Source organism: Lactuca serriola, chromosome 4 (genome assembly GCF_051521515.1).
Source record: "Lactuca serriola cultivar US96UC23 chromosome 4, Lser_US96UC23_V15, whole genome shotgun sequence".
NCBI classification, from domain to species: domain Eukaryota; kingdom Viridiplantae; phylum Streptophyta; class Magnoliopsida; order Asterales; family Asteraceae; genus Lactuca; species Lactuca serriola.
In genome coordinates, this window is record NC_136411.1 from 126,901,880 (window position 1) to 126,908,992 (window position 7,113).

A 7,113-nucleotide genomic window follows, 5' to 3' on the forward strand; every position below is an offset into this window, starting at 1 on the left:
AGTAGGCATGAAGATCGTGAATATTCCACTCGCAACGTTGTGGTCATGTTACCACTGTAACATCCTGAGATTTTTGAAGGTATTTCTGAAGCTACTCTTCTATTATTATTTTGTCATTTGTAGTCCCTGGGGGTTAAAGGAGTCGACCCATGAGAAGCCTAAGGGCTAAAGTTGCAACTTTGGGATCAAGAGAGTACGCTGAGTGTACTAGGCGCGCCCGAGTATGCTAGGCATACACTTGTGTACGCTGGGCATACTCACGTCAGGTGGAAACCTTAATATTTAGGGTTTGAGTGCTATATAAACAACCTTATGAGCTCATAACCCTCCCTTACCCCAGCCTCCATTGTTTAGAGTTGTTTTCCCCAAACCCTAATCGTTTCCTTAAGTGTGTGAGCTTATAGAGTGTATTTTGAGTAGTTGGAGAAGAAGGTGTTGCATCAAGGAGTTGGAGAAGGAGAACAAGCTAGTAGATCTGAAGTTTTTTGGTGCCCTAGAAGCTCCAGAAGGTAAAAAGCTTCAAAATTTATGCATGTATGTTATAGATCTTGCCATTTTAGCTTTAAGGAAACATTTCTTGTCCCAAAAGTCCCAAGTTGGTGCATGATATGATTTGGACGAAATAAACTATCCTTCTAAACTCTTGAAGAGGTCCTAAGTGATAAAAATGATGTCCCAATAGCTAAATGTGTCTCATGATTCTTATGCATATTTGGTCAATGGATCTTAATTTTGGGCTTAAGTTCTTAAGTCATTAAGCACTTAATAGAGGTTTGGCAAAACCTCGCGTACGCCCCGCGTAGTTTCTGTACACCCAGCATACTGAGTCAACCACCCCGATGGTGTTCAACGCAAATGGAAGTACGCCCAGCGTACCAGAGGAGTACGCCCCGCGCACGCCCTCTGTTGGGCTTTTGATACTTTGGGCTTCGGGGTTGGGCCACTCTTGGGCCATTTTGACATGGGCCTTGCTGGACTTTCTGAGCAATGATGTTTTGGGCCAGTTTTGGTAATGGATTCTAGAATAAAGCCCAGCCAGGGAGTGGGGACCAATTTCGAAAATTGGGCCATTAATAGGCTTATGTATATGGACTTTTAGATAGTGAATTTGATATTGGGCCTTGGCCCAAATTAGAGAAAAAGGCGTATAGACTATGTGGATTCTTAGTCAATATTAGTATTCCCATTTATTGATTTAATATTCGTTATTTTGAATAGTTCGGGATTTGTGGTGAGACATTGATTTAGGAGTTTCATTCCTTACTACAGTTCGATAGTTGTGAGGTGAGTTTTCCTCACTATACTCAAGGGTCTAAGGCACCAAGGCCAGCCATTTTGGATTGTTAATATGATATGTTATATGCTTGAGTATTGTATGATCTGTTAGATCAGTACCCTGGTAGATAGGATGTTATATGCGGTTATAATCGGTTAGATCGGTTTGTTTGTCTATAGACTATTATGTGGTTATCTGTTATATGTGCACATGTTTGATTGGTGGTTGAGGCTTATATACTTTGTGCGAAAGCCAATAGACCTAGGCATTCTAAGCCGATGGTTGTGGGTCGTGAGTATTCCATCCCGAGGATGATTGGACTCGTAGTATGTGGGCATTCCAACCTGTTGGTTGTGGGCCTGGGGTATTCCATCCCGAGGATGATTGGGCCCATAGTATTATGGCATTCCAACCAGATGGTTGAGGGACTGGGGTATTCCAACCCGATGGTTGACTGGACCCATAATATGTTGTTCGTGATTATATGTATATTGTTGTGTATATGAGTATTTTGCGGGAACTCACTAAGCTTCGGTCTTACAGTTTCTTTTTTGGTTTCAGGTACATTAGATGATCACGGGAAGGCGAAGGCGTGATCATACAACTCCTCATATTTATGACTTGTTTCTGGGAAACTCTGATATTAAACCATTTTGAAAACATATTTGTAATAATTATCGTTTTTTGAATATTTTAAAAAGTTTAAATTTGGCATGATTTTTATGGATGTTACAACCACGATGTGGTCTTTAGTCATCTTCTTTTCTTCTTTTGTTTTTGCTCTGTTTTCCTACTTCCAACTCCTCGTATGCTCCTTTTTTGTCCCGAGCAAGTGTTTGCTGCTACAAAACATATTTTAGACATAATAAGTATCTTTTGTTCCATATTAAGCATACTTGTAGCTAAAATTATTAGAAATATGTATTAAATATGTTGTTAATTATGCACATATCAAAATAACCCACACGTGGTTGTTGCTTGCCCCCATGCAAAACTGGTTTTTTTTTATTATCATCACATCAAGACTTTAGCTACCAACATCGCACAAGACAATCCACTTTGAGCCTCTCCGATACTCCAAGACCACAATGCATGTATAATTGTATATATTTTTCCTAAGAACTTCCCCAATCCTAAATACTGACAATCTTCATAAACACCTCCCCACTTCTTTTGAACAACGCTCATTTTATGCATCCCTCTAAATCTATCCCCATAAAACTTTCTTAACCTTAAGGTATTTTCGGTTAAGATTTCAAGCATAAATATGGACAAATAACCTACAAAATAAAATTACATTAAATAATAATAACTAGGCAAATTGCCTTATTCTTGAGTCTTCAATTTTTGAACTTTTCTTCATAATATTTCTTGATCTTCATAGCTTTGTAGACTCTTATTCTTTCAACTTTTGCAACTTTTTTTCTATTTTTTTAGTTATCCAAAACTAAAAATCCTATAAAAACATATGCTTAAGCAAGGGAACTTAACTTCAACCCTTATTGGTTAGAGGTATTAGTCTAAGGTGCAATAACTACATAAGCTCTCCTGCATACATTTCTGGTACACGATGTTAAACATATTGCAGCCCTCAAACTAAGCAAGGTAGTGTTATTGTTCCCTTACTTCACTAGGGTAGGGAAGCCATAAATATACTATAACATCTATTGGCTCAAATAAACATTGAAACTCTCATCGGATCGTCCCACACAACGCTAGCAACATAGATCACCACATAACAAGTTTTTAAACTAGGTTCAATTTTAGATTATTATTTCAAATATTTTTAATAATTTTAAAATTCCAAGTCATTTTTTTTTTAAATTTTTAATCAGAATACTTGTTTTCCTATATTTAACCCTACCCCACACTTAAATGATACAATGTCCCCATTGCATATTTAAACAATTAAAGAACATATAATTGAGGGAATTGAAACAGACTCCTATTGGGAAAGCTTGGACTTCTTGTGAATGCAAATGTGCCAAATTGGAATAAATCAAAGAACCAATCATCAAATAAAGTGTGTGGTGAAACTTAAACATGTCTTGGGAAAGCAACGCCACTACGTGGTGTAGAACTCGAAGTCGTAAATGGTTGAGCAAAATAAGATAGCCACGACATGGTCTAAGCATGTCACGTCGTGGTTCAGTCAGATGCAGTCGTGATAAAATAAATTGCCATGACGCGGTGATGATGGCCACGTCGTGGTGTCTTCTCAGAGAGTCTTTTAAGAACCAAAGTAATGCATCGACTCTTCTTAATGGTTAAAACCATTCCCGATCTTTCTTTTCTAGTAAATATTCTTCAAAATTCTCTTCTCTTCATCATGTGGGATCCCCACACTTATCTAAAAACATGGTCTTCGATTGTGATCTTCAAAAATTGCACGACTTCTTCATCCATTAAGCTCCTTCACCGCTTCACATACTTCCTTTCTAATACCATGATATAAATTTAGAAGACTAGAGAAATACATGATCAATTGGTTAGACTAAAAACACTAAACCAAAATAAACTAAAGACGAAAAAGAAATTAAAGTGAAAAGAAAAATGAAAACTTTAAAAACATGTGGTTGCCTCTCGCAAAGTGCTTCTTTTTGGGGAGTCATGATCTGTACTCCTTCCCACTCTATGTTGTTGTGGTTGGGAGTGAGATCTCCCTTTTCTCCTTTTTCTCCTTCCATTTTCTCTTGTAAGCTTGAACTCTTCTCTTGTATGCCTTCTTTGAATTCTCCTTCTTCTTTTTACTTTCATTGTCTTCATATTTGTGTTTTACCCCTTTGCCTTGCTTATTTGCCTTGTTTACCTTATTGCCATCTTCATTAGGATCTTCCTTGTCTTCCTCCATCTTGATTATAGTTGGCTCCTCTAGTTTCCTACCCATGTATTCAGCGATTATCCCCACTTCTTTATACAAATAATCTTCTATTTTATCAACTTCTTCCTCTTGAACCTTATGTGTAGTAAATGCAATCACCTCAAAGACCATGAAAATCGAGGATCTTGGTTTCGATCGTTTGACTTTTTCACCATGATGCTCCTCCCAAACCCTCAACTCTTCTTGCATCATTTTTTTTAATTACAACTAGCTCATAAAAATCTTGTTCCATAGCCTCCATCTTTGACACTTCATCTCTTTGTTCTTCATGATTTACTTTTGGACTCATCTGAATGGTAAGAACACCATCTTCCACACGAAGTGTAAGCTTTGATTCATGGATGTACACTAATTCTCTTGCGGTACTCAAAAATGGTCTTCCCAAAATAATCGGAAGTTCTTCATCCTCCTTCATGTTGAGAACCACATAGTCAACTGGAAAAACAAACCTTCCCACTTTTAATAATAAATCTTCAATGATTCTTCGTGGGTATATGTTCGATTGATCCGCCATTCGAATGGTCATCCTTGTGTCTTGGAGCTTTGGTAATATGAGCTTTTGGTAGAAAGACTCACCCAAATCGGCTAAAGCATTAATAGAATTTGAATTTCCAAATTCACAAGGAAATGTGATTTGACCTGGATCTCCCATCTTGATTGGTAATCCTTTGATAATCGTGGCTAAACACAACTCATTAAAAACTATTGTTGAGGCCTTTTCCAACTCCTTTTTATTGGTCATCACATCTTTTGCAAACTTTGGAAGTTTCACCATTGATTTGAGTAATGAGGCGTTAATTGAGAGTCAGAGCACTTGTTTCATAAATTTCCTTTGTTTGGGATCTAGAGAATGTTTGATTGGTCGAGATGGGAATGGAAAAGGAGGCTGATATGAACGAAAAGATGAAAATTCTTCATCCGCTCGAGACCACGACGTGGTGAAGCATTAGAGTGCACTTCACTTTTTGGACTTTTAGCTTCGGGCTTCTCTTGTTCCAAACACGACTTAGGCTGTATTGTATCTCCTTCATGGGTCATTATTGGCTCAGAACAGACCTCTTCTTCAGTGTATATCGCCATGACATGAGGTTGTGACTTTGGGTCTTGAATTTTAGGTGGAAATCTTTCATTGAAAAGTGTGGTTAATTACCCAAGTTGAGTCTTTATGTTCTAGATGGAAGCTTGATGATTCCTCACATTAGCATCATTAGTATCATGTCTCTTTTCAGATGCTTCCATAAATCTATGAAGTACCGACTCAAAATCCATCTTCTTTCGGGTGGTGATTGATCTTTTTTATAGAAACTTCTACCGGTTTGTCTATACTTCTCATCATTTTGCTTCTTATACTATTCATATGGTAACCACTCCTTCTTGGGTTTTCTCCAATCTTCATCATACTTGTCACCGCTTGAATAGAACTCTTGTGCTTTCTTGTTCCCATTTTCATTCAAATCATAATCCTTGGTTAGATGTGGACCACTACAAGTATCACACCCAACTCTAGTGGCATGAATGGATTGATCTAATGTTGTCATTTGCCTATCCATAAAATCTAGTTTAGTTATCTCATTCCCTCATCTCCTTTTCCTCTAGTAACATCGTCTGGTGGGTTGTGGTACTCACGAGAGTGCTTTGCAAATTCTTCAATCAACTCTTTTATAGTTGCCAACTCCTTCTTTATCATTGACCCTTGTGAGTCAAGAAGTTTCCTAGTGATTACATTGACTCCATCATAGAAAATGGAAACTTCTTGTTAAACATTAAGATCATGTTGAGGGAAACTTCTAAGCAAACACGTGTATCTCTCATATGCATCACACAATGATTCTCCAACCTCCTATTGAAAGTTAGAAATCTTCTTTTTAAGCTTTGAAATCTTCGAAGGTGGACTAAATTTCTCAATAAAATCATCACGAAGGTTTTCCCATGTGGTCATGGATCCGGGTGCAAGAGACTTCAGCCAAACCTTGGCTTCACCGGTAAAAGTTACCGGAAGCATCCTTAGTAACACGGATTCTCTTGGCACATTAGGAACATGAAAGTAGTTGGTAATGTCTTTAACCTCATCAATGTGCTTGAAAGCATCTTCATACTCTTTCTCGGTGAAAGGTATGTCCTTGAGCATGGATACAATGTGTCATTTGAGCTCGAAACTTCTATCGGCTAGTATCTTGGGTGGAACTAGACCTGACCCATGTTCTTCACATATCCTCGTCTTGTAATCACCCATCGTCATTCTCATAATGCTTGCCATCAATTTAACCTAAATCTTTATCTCTTCCTTGTCTGAACTTCCTTTGGTAGAGGATTCTAGCTAGTATCCAATTCCTTTTTTCTGCGGCATCCTCTCAAAGCTTTCAAATCCTTTGTTTGATTGAAAAGTGTTTATTGACTCGTTGACTTTCTTGTCCTTCTTCTTTTTGTGAAAAGCATATTCTGGGTCTTGAAGTAGAGGAACAATAGGAGTTTTAGATCCTCGGGTCATAAATCAGTGAAACAAAACAAAAACACATAAAAGGAATAAAAAACACTAAAATAATAAACTAAATGAAGTGATACCACGATGTGGTTGCGTCTCAGAGAAAAACTAGAATAAAACAAATGCAAATAAAGTAACTATTTGTGGTTTTACCCAAGGTTGCAGAACTCGCTACTCGGTACCTGCTTGACCGACTACCGAGTAGCGAGTACTCGGGGAGTACTCGGATTCGTTAATTCATGTAGAAATATTTTAAAGAAAATTTTATATGTCAAAATCATAAGTTAAAATCTTAATTTGATTGAAATATATAACAAAATTAGATACATGTGAATACATAAAACTTGAAATACACACATGTGTCTCAATTCGTGAATAATTACTGAAAATTTAAGATATATATATATATATATATATATATATATATATATATATATATATATATATATATATATATATATATATAATCACATG

At 37.0% G+C, this 7,113-nt stretch overlaps 1 non-coding gene across 1 annotated transcript; it reads left to right on the forward strand.

The window, feature by feature from the left end:
• The first annotated feature begins 5,923 nt into the window (after positions 1-5,923).
• On the forward strand, positions 5,924-6,030 carry LOC145103527 (small nucleolar RNA R71). Its single transcript, XR_013706613.1, has one exon. It is a non-coding gene; the product is annotated as a small nucleolar RNA R71 (small nucleolar RNA).
• The last annotated feature ends 1,083 nt before the right edge of the window (positions 6,031-7,113 follow it).